The sequence below is a fragment of the Podarcis liolepis genome (assembly GCF_965112155.1).
Source record: "Podarcis liolepis genome assembly, chromosome: 4".
Taxonomy (NCBI): domain Eukaryota; kingdom Metazoa; phylum Chordata; class Lepidosauria; order Squamata; family Lacertidae; genus Podarcis; species Podarcis liolepis.
In genome coordinates, this window is record NC_139558.1 from 63,379,294 (window position 1) to 63,397,271 (window position 17,978).

Here is a 17,978-nt window from a genome sequence, read left to right on the forward strand (position 1 = left end):
CTACTGTGTAGGTCAGTCTCATTCAACTCTCCATTTATTTATTCATTCATTCATTCATACATACATACCCTGCCTTTTTCCCTAGTAGAACTAAGTTGGCTTACAGATAAAAACAAGAACTGCTAATAATAATAATAATAATAATAATAATAATAAAAACAACAACAACAACAATTTATACCCCGCCCATCTGGGGTATAAATTTTGGGTAGCTCTGGGCAGCTTCCTGAGCGGCTTCCAACTAAATAGAATAGGCTTCCTCAACCTCGGCCCTCCAGATGTTTTGGGACTACAATCCCCATCATCCCTGACCACTGGTCCTACTAGCTAGGGATCATGGGAGTTGTAGGCCACAAACATCTGGAGGGCTGAGGCTGAGGAAGCCTGAGAAGAATCAATAATTTAAATTAAATTAAGCAGTGACAGAATTAAAACTCTATTCATATATTAAAATCTGTTTACAATAAAAGCAGCATGGCCCCAGCCCTTTCATTAAAAGCAGTCAATTTACAAAAGCCTCTAAGAACAAGAAAGTCTCACCTCCTGGCAGAAGGACAGCAAGGAGGGAGCTTCTCTGGGGAGGAATTTCCAGCATTTTCAGACAGAAGATATTCCCAGCCCTGCCTGAAGCTGCTGGGAGTTGATCCTGGGACCTTTTGCATGCAAAACAGATATTGTACCATGAAGGTACTACCTTTATTTGCATCCAGGTCCATATATATTGCATTCTCATGTAATTAAGGGGTTTGGGAATAAAAGAGGTGTTATAAACAATACCATCGATGGAGCTTCTGAATGAATTCTGACTCCATTGTAATCGAAGAATGCTCTTACAAAATTCTGTCAGGCTCTGTCCTTGTTCCATTTCTCCTGAACATTTCTTTTCAGAGCTGTGTGCGAGTGCTGGGTTTTCTGGGTTAGCTTTCCCCATTTTAAGTGATAATCAGTTCTTTGTGGAACCAAAGGCTGTGAGGACCTGAGAGGTCAGCAAGGCCCTCACTAAACAACAGTAATGACGGTTAGATTTCACTTTACCAAGACGTTTCTCAAAATTCACCTGATCTTTCACAAAAAGACCCAAAATGAAAACACAAGAGATTGCTATAGTCAAAATGTTAACCTATAAATAAGAGTATTGTGACTTGATTTCAGAAAACTGCAGAAGTGATTCCCATTATATTTTGTAAGCATTTTGAGAACTTGAAAACAAAAGTTTCAAACAAGTCTATCTACAACAGAAGCTTTAACGCAAGTCACTGCCAATCCAATTTAATTCAGCATTGAGTTCATTTAAGCCATTTGAAGCTGCATAGTTCCTCTGTTGCAGTCACTGGACAGGCTTGGCACACCATGAATGCTTACCATGAATTTAATCCATACTCTTATACCAAGCTCACTTGAAGGGGTGACCCAGAAATTCATCCCAGGGACACCAAATACCCTATAGCAAAATAACTGTACTTCCTTTCTATCAAAGCAATGAAAGCAGCCTACAGTTTAAACAAGGGGTTGCCTATGGGCACATTTGGGATTTGGGGAATCTGAACTCCCACTGGTTGCTTTTCTTTCCTTCTTCTTTGGGGTCCTACACCCCACCCCACCCCAGAGAGTGTGTGTATGAATGTTTGTGCATGTGCACTTGCACACACCCACACCCCACGGTTATCTTTCAAGCAGTCTCAGTAATTTTGTATTCAGCAGAATTAAATCAGCATTATTTTACATGGAATTTCCCCCAAAATTTATATCATGTAAATCAGGTAAAATTACAAAGTCAGTGTTTTCAAACACCACAAGGCATGGATACTTATGCATCTTCAGAATTTTGTTGCATAGGAAAACCACTAACAAATCACAGAGCCAGTGTGGTGTAGTGGTTAAGAGCGGTAGACTCGTAATCTGGTGAACCGGGTTCGATTCCCTGCTCCTGCACATGCAGCTGCTGGGTGACCTTGTGCTAGTCACACTTCTCTGAAGTCTCTCAGCCCCACTCACCTCACAGAGTGTTTGTTGTGGGGGGAGGAAGGGAAAGGAGAATGTTAGCCGCTTTGAGACTCCTTTGGGTAGTGATAAAGCGGGATATCAAATCCAAACTCTTCTTCTTCTTCTTCAGAATACACTTGTGGACAGAGAAGCTACCTGAAATATGATTATAGCAGGGGTGCCTACTTGAATAAAATATTGTGGAGCCCAGGTAAGCCCATTTGATTGGCAATGCCCATCAACTGGGGGGCAGCCCCCTCAAATATTTTTTGGGGGGACGAAGAGACCTCTGCCCCTAGGAGTTTGCTCTTATGGATTATAGCTTTGAAGGGATTCCTGGTGAAAGTTAAGAAGATCTTTGATTCAGGCCCATGTTTTTGTTTTGTTTTTCACCATGACATCACTGGAAAGTGTCAGATCTGTGATTTTGACACTTTAGTCAATGGAGCCGTACATGATCTGTGATTTGATGTCGGTGGTTGGGGCTGTGAAAAAACACTTCCGTTTTAAGAGGATACCTTTTACTGTGTGTGCACATTCTCTCCTTCTTTCTTTCCCTCTAACACGCCATTCTCTCTGCTCACTCCTGAGCCATTTCACTTTGACTCCCTGGACCATAGGAGCCAACTCCTAGGAGCCATGGGGGCTTCTGCTCCCACAATAAAATATTTGAGGGGGCTGGGCCCTCACAAAGTTAATGGGCATTTCCATTCAAATGGTGTGTGTGTGTGTATTGCGCATGTGATTTATTATGCGGGGTGGGGCTTACCTGGGCCCCCACAATATTTTATTCAAGTTGACACCCCTGGCCTGGCTACTCCATTTTCCTCCCTTCCGATTCCTTTCTTATCTCTCTCATCTTCTCAGTGACACTGCTTTCTGATTAGCTGCTCATGTGCTGGGGGAAAAACTAAAATTGAAAGAGGAGGTGGGCAGGCAAGAGTGTTAGGACTCATCCATTTGTCCCGTGATTTCTTCTGTTTGTTCAGTGATTTCTAATCACAAGTCTGAGAGAACTTTTCTTTATCTCTCTGCTTTCTGTGGGAAAACTCGTTGTTTACTGCTGAATCATAACAGGCATCAGTCTGCAGAAAACCTGATTGATGTTTGTTCCGATTCAGCAGTAAGCAGTGTGTTTTCTTGGGGGAAGTGACGGTACCAAAAAGAAAAAGAAAAAGAATGAATCTCTGTGACCTGTAACTAGAAATCTCAAGGCAAACAGAAGTGTGGAAGAGCCCTTACTCTTCCTTTAGCTCTATGTGCTTTACAAGGTGGAGAGGAAAGGTTACCACTTCAAGGTGAGAGAAACAGTAAGTGAAGGGAGACTCAGAGGCTTTGTGGGCTCCTGAGGTAAGTCCTCGAGCGGGGCTTATTGCCCATGGATGCTATGTAGGGAACCCCAGGTTTAAAATAATAGCTAAGCAACATGATACAAAAGAGTCATGATTACAAATGGGCAGGAAAGGAAGAAAGAAATGGTTTAATTAAGGAAGCAGCTATTTCCTGATTGCCATGAAGTTGCTGGGGAAACCAAGAGGCTCAGACTGGCCCCATTTCTATCACAGTAGGGCTGGCTGAGGATCCAGCAGACATGCAGTCTTTTTCATAGTGTGCTACATGTACCCTTTTCTCCTGCAGATATTGTTAATTATTGTGTTCCCAAAAAGAAAGGTTTGAAGCAGTCATTTTTAAACCATGACATAAAGAATATGCTATTTCTTAATTAACAACTTTTAAGTTGGCTGTGATTTCCCACTGTAGCTTATGGGGGTAAAATGACACTGGAATTCTCTAGGGTGGGAAATGAGCTCAGTAGTATATAAAGAAGAAGAAAACAGCAGCAAAACAGTGGGTCATAATACTACATCACACAAAACAGAGAAGAGGCAGGAGAGGAGCGGCCACAGAAAGAAGAACAGTTAATTTTATCCATTAAGTAATTATCACTTCATTTATTCACAAGTCACATTCAATTTAGCATCATGTAAAGATCAAAAGATTTACCACTAAAAGCTGAAGCTTTTGATAGAAGAGTAAAAAATAATAATGAAACAAACAACAATGGCAATGCTATAACCATTCTAGACTAATTCAATAGTTATTAAGTCCCAGCGATAATGCAAAAAGTAAAACATTTTTTTAAAATGTAATAAACGTAAGTATTATTTCCTTGTTTTGCCTTCCTGTTTATAGTACATTTACAAAGCAGCAAGTAGAAACATATAACATTTCATGACTTCTAAAGTAATTTGTTATTGTTATCCTGTCTAAGGAATACTCTCCAAGTGCCACAAATATGCTGGGGTGGTCTCAAAAACCCTTAAGCCATTACAACTTCTCACTTGGCCACTAAAAGTGCCGAATTCATTGAGAAGGAGCTGCGAGGGCTCTTTCCCAAAGCTTAGTTAGTGCTTTCTAGGCTCTAGGAAGAAGGAGAGTTGACTCTAGGACCCTGCCAGAGCCTTCATACCTCCTTCCCAACATACTGTATTCGTCACATGGCTCTCCTCAGGGCTCGCTTTTTGGTTTCATTGCTAGTTTCTGGCTGGGAAACATGGAGAATTCTGCATCCTCCCTATGGGCCCCCCTCTTGGCCAGGGAAGAAAGTGCCGTCACCTAGCAGAGATGCCAAATTGAATACCTAGGTGGAGCCCAGGTAAGCCTCACCCTGTATAATCCATCATAAGATACAGAGTGCACACACCATTTGAATGGCAATGCCCATCAATTTTGGGGGGGCGGCCCCCTCAAATATTTCATTGGCGGGTCCAAAGGGATCTTGGCTCCTAAAAGTTGGCTTCTATGTCACCCAGTTATTTCTGCTGCCTCCCTTGATCCCTTCACCAGGCAAGGTGGCCAGCCTTTGTTCACTTCATCTCTCCGCGCCTTTACTTGAAAGTACAGGCAGAGCATGCCAGAAACATCCACACCTATGTGCAACAAATGAACACAGGTCTAAATTGCATTTCCATATGCATCCAGTGCAGCTCATATTGGATGCTCAGTGTAGACTTCAGGTTTTGAGGCTGCCCTGAATGAACCTACTTCCTCAATGTCCTCACTGCTGCCCATGTGCTCGACTTCTTTCTGTGGAACCAATACACACCACCACTGGTCAGAGAGAGAGAGAGGGAGGACTGGAAGGTAATGTTCCTTTTCCTTTTTCATCAGTGTTTTTGTGCTTGGAGAGGGCAGGTTAACTGGCAGTAACAGCAAGGAAGAAGATTGCGGCCAGAGCAGTTGGGCCAGGTATGTATGCTAATTTCGGACCTTTGCAAGTGTCCAGTGATGGCAACCTCTGACGCCATGTGTATTGTCTCTTCATCTGTACCAGTTCTGTGAAGGGAAGCCTTTGTCCACATCCAGGTCCCCCTTGGTGGATTGGCACAACAGAGCATAAGCAGCAATGGATGAAAAAGCAGACAGAAGTTGCAAAAGCTGCAGAATGGTGCAGTGATTTGGCTCACGCAGCATACAGACAGGGACAAATAAGGGCTGGAAGCTTTCTGTCCTAAATACATTGCAAATGCCAGTGAGAGGCTCTTTAACCACATTTAATTGTTTTAGGTATCCTGCCTTTCTTCAGCAGCCAAACAGTTTTAATTAATGGAACACATTCAAATCAGACTGAAAGTACTTTATAACATGTGAGTCTATAATAGTTGAATTGCACATTTGCTTTTAAACAAAATGACCCAGATGTAATGAAAATTGAAAGCCTTTCTCTTAAAAAATACAGAACCACAATAAACTATGGTTGTATAATTATATTGAATAAGTTTTTTAAAAAATAAATAAATAGGGGAGCTTTGTTGTTTAAGGTGTGCTACCTTTTGAAATGCAACTCGTCAAATTTACTCTCAACGGGTTTTTATTCCTCCATCTCAAGGAATACAAATTTAGATTCCATTACTAATTGCTTCCTTGTAATCAAGAAACCAGCATCTGGGGAGTGTGCAATGCTCTGGCTGCATTAAACAGAAAGATGGCTGTAATGCACTGTACTGAAAGAGTAAGCTTACATAAACCAATGTACACCTCAGGCTCACAGGGGAGTTGTGTGGCATTGTCAAGCCTTTCCCAGATAGTCATGTTATTATAATATAATATCTGAATTAGATCTTACTGTTTGGCTGTGGCAGAAATGCTCTGAAGTAATTACAGGAGAGCTGACAGATTTGATAACCCTGAACTTTTGGAACAAATAAACAAACATTTAAGCAGTTCAGCCTTAATAGGAAGCCGCCTCAAATCAGGATGCTCAATACCAGCACTGTCTTCTCAGACTGGCAACAGTTTTTTGAGATTTCAGGCAGCATGTGCTGCCCAGTCTATAACTGGGGACCCAGGGGTAGCAACAGGATTTCCTGGGCTTGGTACATGACATGTGGATTGGGCCTCTTGCATTCCATTCCTCCACAATATATTGACAAGAACTCTTGTGTTTGTACATATGTTAACTTTGCTTGGTCTACCTCACAGGGTTGTTGCAAATATAAAAGGAAAGATACATACACAATCTTGAATTCCTGGGTAGAAAAACAAGTTACGAATATATGTTACACAGCATGTAGTTAAACTGTGGAATACACTTCAAGGAATCGCAGTGATGAGTGTCAACGTGGATGGCTTTAAAAGATGATTAAGCAAATTGATGGAGGACAAGCCTATAATCAACTAGCCATGATGGCTATGCTCTGCCTCCACGGTTGGAGACAGTGATATTTCTGAATACTAATTTCTAGAAATTGCAGGGTTCCAAGTTGCACAGGGAGCCTCCACAAGTAGAAGGAGCTTCCTTCTTCAGAGGGGAGCATGTCCCTCAAGAGTAGAAGGAGCTTCCTTCTTCAGAGGGGAGCATGTCCCTCAAGAGCTGCATTTTGTATAGCCGGTGAAGGCCAGAAGAGGGCTAACCAGTCTTAATGAAATGTGTATATTGAAGTCAAGAGAACCCTATTGGTTGTATTGGCCTCTCATCCTGTATTTCCATCAGCAGAAGATGAGTAGATTACACAACAGTGCACATTAATTTGGGAGCACTCCAACTAACTATTCTTGATTTTAAATAACATGCATAGCATGACTTCTATCTTTTAAGAATTAATTCATTTAGTGATTACATTAGTGCTGGCAAATTTTGCTTCAGACAGAAATTGAATATTTTTGCTATATAATAGTTGTTTGGGTAATGAGAGGAATGTGTTTGAGATCTAATATATTCACTGAAAATATGGCTTAGATGGGGAACGGAAAGAGAATTAAAGCCTCAATGTCAGAGATTTACCATTACATTCTCTTCTCAGTGCATCTTTATTTCCTGACCAGCTTGACTTTAGAGGCAGAAACAAAACATTATCAGGTAGCCTGTTTGTAGAGTTTGAAGGTGGAAAGTCTTGTCTAGATTACCAAGATTATCGTAATTCTGCTGAATTTTAGAAAGAAGATTCTTCTTCTTTGTATGCAAACTTCAATGTGGGTGTCAGCACCCAGAACCCATGGGTAGCTTCTGGGGCACCAGGACCTGAATAGGGCCCACTGCCGATGCTTGTCCTGTTCATGAAATAAAATTCCCAAGCCAGATATCCCACTTTTCCAAAGATTATTTGGCTGAGAAGGACTAGAAAGGAGGAAAACTCCCCTCTCCCCTCTGAGCCACCTTGGAGTATAGCAAGAGGACTCTTAAAGATTTGAACTTGAGGCCTGTTGTGGGGATGGGGGAATTTATGAGACATCACTCTGTAATTAAGAAAAGCTATAGAATCACAGAATCTTAAGAGTTGGAAGGGATCCAATGGTCATCTAGTCCAACCCCCTGCAATGCTGGAATCTCAGCTTAAAGCATCCATGGCAGGTGGCCATCCAACCTCTGCTTAAAAACCTCCAAGAAAGGAGAGTCCAGTTTGAAGGTGGAAAGTCTTGTCTGGATTACCAAGATTTTCATAATTCTTCTGATTTTTAGAAAGAAGAGGAAGTGTGAGGAATGGCAGGAAGTTATTGCAGGGCAGAGCTGTGTCATGTGATCTGGTCTGTGCCAACCTGCTGCCCTTGAGTGCAGGGGGAGGCACTGCCCTATCACCACCTTTTACAGAAGATTCAATTGGAAAGTTAATTGGCTATTGTACATGGCATGGGAGACGGTACCCGACTGACCCGGCAAGCATATGGTATAAGACAGCCTCTCATGTTCCTGGAGCTGAAATACAAATAAGATTATTATTTCAACAGCTGGAGAATGTGTTCTCAAACATTTGCTTAGTCTCCCATAAAGGCAACTGCTTTCAGCTGCCCTTGCACACATTTTGTACTCATGTCGGAGAGTCAGATTACGGGACCTTTAATTTGGTGAACATTTACAGGGTTACGTTATCCAAAATCACTGTTCCCATTTGTAAGTGCTCAGCACTGTGAGTTAAGTGCTGTTACAATCTGTCACAGAGTGATCTGAGAAGATACATGGAAGTAGTCAGTGAAGTTCCATTTTCAAGGTTAATCAGCCCACAATCATTCTGTCTATTTTATCTGCAGGGAATAAGGCAGCTTTAAAGTTCTGCTACAAAGGTTAGCAGATGTGAGCCTACCAAATTAGTTGAGGGCAAGAAATATAGAAATGGTTGCGTGAGGCATATGTGGAAACCTTTCTTCTATATACAAGTAGAAGAACCTACCATCAAGGCAGACTGAAGTATGCCATAGCCTTCCCCAGCCTGGGGCCCTTGAAATATTTTGGACTACCAGTTCTCATTAGCTCCAGTCAACACAACCATTAGGGATGATGGCACCAGGCTGAGGAAGGCTAGTATACAACACTATTGGAGACAGGAGTGCCAACTTGGCCCTGCAACCATGGGCGCCCGGAGCCATGGGTGCCATGTAGTGTGCCACTGAAATTTGTTGGTGTCTGACCCCTTCATGGGGAATTTTGTGGGTGTTCAGGCACGCAGGGCCCCAGGGAGTTGGCACCTATGTTTGGAGGGGTGTTTCCAGCTACCTTGCTTTTGGAAGCCCTGTAAATTGCTGCAGAGAGGGATTATGAGCAACATCATGAGATGGATGTTTCTACGATCCAGCTGAAACTTGTTAAGGCCAACCTCCATTTTTTTTGCTATTGTCACAGGGTGATTCATATAACCTTGCGGCTCAGGACTGCAATACCTCAAGGACCACCTCTTTCCATATGAACCTACCTGGACCCTGAGATCATCTTCTGAGGCCCTCCTTCATGTGCCTCCTCCTCGATAGGTCTGGAGGGTGGCAACATGAGAATGGGCCTTCTCTGTAGTGGCTTCCCATCTGTGGAATGCTCTCCCCAGGGAAGTTCGTCTGGTGCCTTCATTATATACCTTTAGGCAAAAACATTCCTTTTTAAACAGGCCTTTGGTTGATCTGATTTACATCCTATGCCCTTTGAAAATGTGTTGGGGTTTTTTTGGGGGGACTATTGGGTTGTTGTTGTTGTTATTATTATTATTTATTTTGTGGTTTTGTATCTTGATTTTATTCTGTGAAATGCCCTGAGACCCCTGGGTATAGGGCAGTATATAAATTCAATAAATAATAATTATTAGAATCATAGAATCATAGAGTTGGAAGAGACCACAAGGGCCATCGAGTCCAACCCCCTGCCAAGCAGGAAACACCATCAGAGCACTCCTGACATATGGTTGTCAAGCCTCTGCTTAAAGACCTCCAAAGTAGGAGACTCCACCAAAACCCTTGGCAGCAAATTCCACTGTCGAACAGCTCTTACTGTCAGGAAGTTCTTCCTGATGTTTAGGTGGAATCTTTCTTGTAGTTTGGATCCATTGCTCCGTGTCCGCTTCTCTGGAGCAGCAGAAAACAACCTTTCTCCCTCCTCTATGTGACATCCTTTCATATATTTGAACATGGCTATCATATCACCCCTTAACCTCCTCTTCTCCAGGCTAAACATGCCCAGCTCCCTTAGCCGTTCCTCATAAGGCATCGTTTCCAGGCCTTTGACCATTTTGGTTGCCCTCCTCTGGACACGTTCCAGTTTGTCAGTGTCCTTCTTGAATTGTGGTGCCCAGAACTGGACACAGTACTCCAGGTGTGGTCTGACCAGAGCAGAATACAGTGGCACTATTACTTCCCTTGATCTAGATGCTATACTCCTATTGATGCAGCCCAGAATTGCATTGGCTTTTTTAGCTGCCGCGTCACACTGTTGGCTCATGTCAAGTTTGTGGTCAACCAAGACTCCTAGATCCTTTTCACATGTACTGCTCTCAAGCCAGGTGTCCCCCATCTTGTATTTGTGCCTCTCATTTTTTTTGCCCAAGTGCAATACTTTACATTTCTCCCTGTTAAAATTCATCTTGTTTGTTTTGGCCCAGTTCTCTAATCTGTCAAGGTCGTTTTGAAGTGTGATCCTGTCCTCTGGGGTGTTAGCCACCCCTCCCAGTTTGGTGTCATCTGCAAATTTGATCAGGATGCCCTTGAGTCCATCATCCAAGTCGTTGATAAAGATGTTGAATAAGACCGGGCCCAAGACAGAACCCTGTGGCACCCCACTAGTCACTCTTCTCCAGGATGAAGAGGAACCATTGATGAGCACCCTTTGGGTTCGGTCAGCTAGCCAGTTACAAATCCACTGAGTGGTAGCATAGTCAAGACCGCATTTTACCAGCTTCTTTACAAGAATATCATGGGGCACCTTGTCAAATGCTTTGCTGAAATCAAGGTAGGCTACATCCACTTCGTTCCCTTCATCTACCAGGCTTGTAATTCTGTCAAAAAACGAGATCAGGTTAGTCTGACATGACTTATTTTTCAGAAATCCATGCTGACTATTGGTGATCACAGCATTCCTTTCTAGGTGCTCACAGACTGTTTGCTTAATGATCTGCTCCAGAATCTTCCCTGGTATTGATGTCAGACTGACTGGGCGGTAATTATTTGGGTCCTCTCTTTTCCCCTTTTTGAAAATAGGGACAACATTTGCCCTCCTCCAGTCTGCCGGGACTTCGCCTGTTCTCCAGGAATTCTCAAAGATGACTGCCAGTGGTTCTGAGATCACATCTGCCAGTTCTTTTAATACTCTTGGATGCAGTTCATCTGGCCCTGGAGACTTGAATACATCTAAACTAGCCAAGTATTCTTGTACTATCTCCTTAGTTATTCTGGGCTGTGTTTCCTTTGCTGAATCATTTGCTCCAAATTCTTCAGGTCGGGCATTGTTTTCTTTATCGGAGAAGACTGAGGCAAAGAAGGCATTGAGGAGTTCAGCCCTTTCTGTGTCCCCTGTTTGCATTTCACCATCTTCTCCTCTGAGTGACCCCACTGTTTCTTTGTTCTTCCTTTTGCTACGGACATACCCATAAAAGCCTTTTTTGTTGCTTTTAACCTCTCTAGCAAGCCTGAGTTCATTCTGTGCTTTAGCTTTTCTGACTTTGTGTCTACACGTGCTGGCTATTTGTTTGAATTCCTCTTGGCTTCTTTAGGCACCTTCCATGTTTCCGTCTCATTGGTATTGCCTGACGTTGTGCTTTTACTATCTCCCTCTTAACAAACTCCCAGCCATCATGAACTCCCTTTCCTTTTAGTATTACTGTCCATGGGATCTCACCCAGCACTTCCCTAAGTTTTATGAAGTCGGCTTTCTTAAAGTCAAGAAATTGAGTCCTAGTATGCTTGGCTGCTCCTTTCTGCTGTATAGTAAACTTCAGAAGAGCATGATCACTCGCGCCTAAGGATCTACCCCACTAACCATGATCACTCGCGCACTTCTACCCCACTAACCAGGTCATCAACATTGGTTAGGACCAGATCTAAAATGGCTGTTCCTCTTGTTGCTTCTCCCACTTTCTGGACAATGAAGTTGTCTGCAAGGCCAGTGAGGAATCTGTTTGACCTTATGCTCTTGGCTGAGTTTGACATCCAACAAATATCCGGGTAATTGAAGTCCCCCATTACTACTATCTCCCTTCCTTTTGCATGCTTGGCCATCTGTTCCAGGAAGGCATCATCTATGTCTGTTTGGCTTGGAGATCTATAGTAAACTCCCACAATGAGGTCTCTGTTATTCTTCTCTCCCTTAATTTTGACCCAAATGCTCTCACTTTGGCTTTGAGGTTCTAAATCTTGGATCTCTTCACAGGTATACACATCCCTGACATATAACGCCACTCCTCCTCCTTTCTTGTCTGGTCTGTTTCTCTGAAATAGATTGTATCCCCCCATTATTACATTCCAATCGTGGGACTTATTATTATAGTTACAGTACTAAAATGTTTCTTTTGAATTTTGTTATACTTGCCATTGTGTTGCTGTATTATGACCTGCTCACCCAGACTCCAGGTGGGTAGCCGTTGCCACAGAGCATGGCCACAGTAGGTCTAGGGAGGCCAACAACTACCACTGTGGCTAGGGGAAGTGATGGTCACCTGGCGCTGCCCACCTCCGGCCATGTTGGGCTCCCAGGTAAGGGTGGCCTGTTTCCGCTTAGCCAACCAGAGGCAGCAGCTTGGGAATTGCAACCAGCCCACCCCTAGCCTATTTAAGGTGCAGGCTACCCTCTTGACTGATTGTTGTGGGATTTCCCACCTACCCAGTCTTTTTTTGGGGGGGGGGGGCAGGCACATTGCCTATGGATCTTGCTATGGTTTATTCTGTCACAAAATTCAGAGCAAGGAGGAATTTTTTCCTGCATGCAAATTGGCCGGCTTGAGCTCAGCTCATAGCAACCTCATAGTTACAACTTTGGCAGATAAGGCATTGGTGTGGATCATTAGTCACAGAGGTGCCCTATTAGAGGGGTCCAGGAGGGGTGACTCAGTCTGGGAGTCCACTGGGGGACCAATGGGCCAATACACCTCTCCCAATGGTACCCACGGTTATGGCACCCAGTCTATGATGGGGGCAACTCCCCAGTACAAGTTTGACCCAACCAGGTTCCTATCAGGTAGCAGCGGGCTTCCTGATGCAGGATACATGCCCAATGCCATAGCCAAACCTACACTTTCCTGTAATAAATAAAGTTGTGGCCTAATTCAACCCAATGCTAGTCTCCTGTGTTCATTCTTGTGGCCCTCCGTTCGCCTGCCATGGCCATTATATGTGTATGCTGGCAATATATCATGAAATTGTTTTGCAATGTTTTATTTTCAAATGCCTTCCTGTTTTCTTTGTTCTAAGCCGCTTTGAGTATGAGTGTGTGCCTGTGGAAAAGTGGTGTGCAAATAAAATTATAAATTATGAATATATAATAGTTTTAGGGAAACACAAATGAATTGCCAGTTGATACAATATAGGAGTTGTCTGCTCTGGGATGCAGCAGCCTATGGAATTATTGTGTTCACAGAAGACACATTTCTATATAAAAAATGTAGGGTTCTGCATGAAAATCAAAATGTAGAAGTGTTTGGTTCAGTCCTGTTCAGAATATACAGTCAGTCTTAAAATGGCCTTCTTCTCTTTCCATTTCCATTCATTCAGACTCACAACAGGACTTTTATTGCCATGTGCTAAAATACCCTTAAATCATAATATTGGCTAATTAGCTTGGCATCCATTATCACTGATTGGTTTTGCTCTACTTCATCTTTGCAATGATATTAGAACATCATTTTTGACTGAAGGTTTATTTATTTATCTATTTTAAAGCATTTCTAGATAGCTTAATATTTTTTTAAAAAATACAAAAATGTTACACAAAAATAAAAAATAGCGTAATCACAAAAAATCCAAAGATACTGATTCACATGGTCATATTGAATAGTATAATGCATAGTGGTTTTTATTAGTGAACTTTCAGAGAAAATGAATATTAAATTTTATTGTATGGACTAAGTTCTGAGCTACTATGAGAATTTATAGCACTTTTGCTTCTTTCATTAGGAAAAAACCTGTTGGCATATATTATAAGTTTTTCTCAGTGAAATCCCTTATTTATAAAGTTTGTTTCCCCCCTTTCTCCTTGGAAGACTTTATCCACCTAACACCTCTGTGGTGTGGGTTAGGCTAAGACATTGTGATTTTCTCAGGACCACCCAAAGAGTTTTGGGTCTACACAGGGATTTGAACTTGAATTTCCACATGAAAGCCCAACAGAGTACCTAGAATGCCACAGTGGTGACCTCTTTGCTGTTTCAGATAGATCGGGTTCTCCTCCCAGAGAGCACGTGTTGCGGTGAGGTCACCACAACTGACTCTCCGTTGCCGGCGTGGGTAAGTTTGGATTGCCACAGCTACCCGATTGGTCCCTTGGAAGCATGGGATCTGTTCTGGCCAATGGGGTTGCAGAAATTGCTTCCGAGGGATAGATATATACCGCTGCACGTTGTGCTGAGATTCTTCTGTTTCGCTTTGTCCGCTGGATCACCTGCCCACCCACCCTATATTTAGAGTCTGTGTTGACCTTGCTATACCGTCATGGGTTGTCTGCGTTTGGGGCAGGGGCCCGGTAGGAATTTTCCCCACTTGGCGGATTGGCTGGTGCCTTTTGGGTTTTGCGTGTAGCAAATTGTCACAACTTTGTAACGTTTGTGGTTAGGCATTGGTTAATGTGTGTAGAGGGGACAAGGCATGGCTGTGACTGTCCCTCCAATTATAGGTAGGTAGCCGTGTTGGTCTGCCGTAGTCGAAACAAAATTTAAAAAAATCTTCCAGTAGCACCTTAGGGACCAACTAAGTTTGTTATTGGTATGAGCTTTCGTGTGTTATTTGAAGAAGTGTGCGTGCACATGAAAGCTCATACCAAGAACAAACTTAGTTGGTCTCTAAGGTGCTACTGGAAGGAATTTTTTTATTTTGTCCCTCCAATGGTTGCTGCATAGGTATTCCGTTAAAGGAATCCAGGGGCTTGCCATGCATTTGTTTGACCCCTGAAAGGAGGATAGGGCCACGCAAGAGCCCCTGGGAGCATTTCAGGGGTGATCTTAGGGATCTGCACCCATCCCAATGGATCTCCCGGGGTGCTTACCTTGACTGACCTCTGCAACTGGCAGTTGTCAGTTCTGTTCCTGTCCTGGATAGTCTGGGGCAGGTTCAGATAGTCTGAGCCAATGCCTAAGCAAACCAGTCACAGCCTGTAATCAATAAACTTGTGGCCAAAATTATGCCAAACCTCAAACTAAAATTTGGGTCATGTGTGAATTTATTTCTAGGCAGTTTGGGTGATCATAACATGCAACATTTCTGAACCTTCTTCTAATGCTAAACAAGTCATCTTCCTGGTTGTTTTCAGCTTCTGCAACAAGTCATCCTAAGCTCAAACTTTGATGAAGATGATAATGACTATGTTTTGGATTTTTTTTTAATTGCAGCTATTTGCATACCAAGTGAACCACAATAATTGATTAAGTAGATGGGAATGATGTTGCACAATTAAATGTAATGTGTGGTGACAGCTCTGTCATTTATAGCTATGAGTCTCTTAGCATAAATCTGAAGTTTGGCATCAATACTTTGGAAGTCTGGCAGATACACGAGGAGCTTCCACCATTGCTCTTGTCAATTGACTGAGCATATATTGCTGTATTGCCTTTCCTGATGTGTCGACTATTGGACTTTGTTATCTTGAGATGCCTTTTGGAGTGCAGGCTACCACAGAGCATACCTGAGAGTCAAATTGCCGTAGAATATAACGTTTTGCAGATTTAAAGTTTTAACAGGTGATTGATTTAACAGACAAAATAATTGTGTTTCTCCTGTCAATGCGGCGTCTTAAGCAGAAGGTTTGGGCCCTCGAAAGTGACTAATTAGTGGGATTCTGTTTCTGCTACAGCTACTACAATGCTCCTTTTCGTGCACTACCAAAATAGATTTGAGCTAACACCTTTGTTGCCAACCACTTTCTTGACCAATTTGTATGTATCGTCTATTCAGTGCTAGAAAATAATACTTAATTATCACCATTATAAAAACAGATTTAAAAAGGAATGGTGATTACACACCATCTGGAAATGTACTCAAGCTGTCAAAAAAATCTGTGGATGACTCCCATATACAGTATTCAAATGTCTGCAGGAAACTGCATTTGGTCAAGGGGGAAGGATTCATTCAAGCTCATGCGTTTATTTTTTTTTTAAAAAAAATATGAGCTTGGAATATCAAGTAAAGTTCAAAGTAAGTGCAAGAGTTTTACTTTGAAGAATGTTAATAGGGTGCATATTAATTGGATGCACTGCATAAATTAATGCAGGACAATAGAAAGGAGAATTGGTTCTAACCATGCTCAATAGAGCAGTCGAAATGCTTGATGTAGCTGAAAGAATAAAGTGGGAGGGGGATACCAAGCAACTGCTGCATAGATGGGAATAGATAAACAGATGATCGCTGACTTCTCTGAGCAATTAAAGATCTGGAGAGTTCTCCTGAATGCGACCATACCCTGTTAGTGCCTGTTGAGGTACCTTTGGCTCTGTGTTTCCTGGCAACCGGGTCTTTAGAGACCCCAGTTGGGGACAAAACTGGTATTAAGCAGTCTTCCATGTCTAACAACCTGGCACAGTTTCTCATAGCTCAGATAAAAACACAATTAAGCAAATTTGCTTGCCCACTAATGTGCAGTGAGGAAAGCACAGTGTGGGTGGATGGGATGAGATTTTTCTTAGGGCTGATTTTTGGTATAGGAAAATTATAAAGAAGATGAGTAATTAAAAAAAAACACACCCTCTTCTACGAGAGAAAAAAATCTACTTGGGTGCATAATAAGAGCACATTGTGTACAAAATTGCTTTTGCTAACAAAGAGATGGGGCTAAAATAGAAACGTATGAGCTTCTGCTATGGATATGGGTAACTAGGACACTGATCGCAAGCCGATGGCATCAAAGAAGGAGTGCAAAAAAGAAGGCAAATTGGGTTGCTTTTGCTTTCTAAAATTAGGGAGATGTTCCCAACTCCATTCCAGCTGAGGTTTGCCATTCTTGAGGCTATTTATACTTTGTATAAAGCTGCATAATAGAAACACTAACCTCTCTCTAGAAAAACTATATTAGTCACCATTATTTGAAAATTGCCTGTGGATCACCAGCCTTTAAGTTCAGAGAGGTGTGGAGGGCGGGGGCTAGCCCTGAAAGTTGAAGAAGTATAGATTATGTAAAAAAAGGGGAAGAAATAGAAATAAACCACAAACCACTTTGTTATGCTAGTTTAATTTATACATGTTTTGCCACTTTGTTTGCAGACTGCATCAATACACATATTAAGGTGGGAGAGCTTGTGGTCCCCACTGGGCAAAAACCTCATCAAACTTTGATCATCCTCATCTAGTACATAAAGACCAAGGATAAAAATGCACACAAATAATGAACAATAATCTGAATTTCAAATTATTCAGAAAAGTGGGAATGAGTGCCTGTGTTCAATTCATAAAGGTAAAGGTAAAGGGACCCCTGACCATTAGGTCCAGTCGTGGCCGACTCTGGGGTTGCGGTGCACATCTTTCTTTAGTGGCCGAGGGAGCCGGTGTACAGCTTCTGGGTCATGTGGCCAGCATGACTAAGTCGCTTCTGGCGAACCAGAGCCGTGCACGGTTCGAATCCCCACGATGGGGTGACCTCCTGTTGCTCGGTCCCTGCTCCTGCCCACCTAGCAGTTCGAAAGCACGTCAGAGTGCAAGTAGATAAATAGGTACTGCTCTGGCGGGAAGGTAAACGGCGTTTTCGTGTGCTGCTCTGGTTCACCAGAAGCGGCTTAGTCATGCTGGCCACATGACTCAGAAGCTGCCTGCAGACAAATGCCGGCTCCCTCGGCCAGTAAAGCGAGATGAGCACTGCAACCCCAGAGACGTCCACGACTGGACTTAACGGTCAGGGGTCCCTTTACCTTTACCCTTACAAAGGTTAATATATTTGTAACTGTGTGTTTAGCCTTATGTATTTCACTTTAGAGAACAACAATAATCCATGGAATTCAATGTAACTTAAGAGGTCAAAGAATGTGAAAAGCGTAGCTTTTCATTCAGCAAGTGACCTTTAAGTGTTTTCACCACAAGAGACTAATTTAAGCTAGTTTAATAAACATCTCTAATAG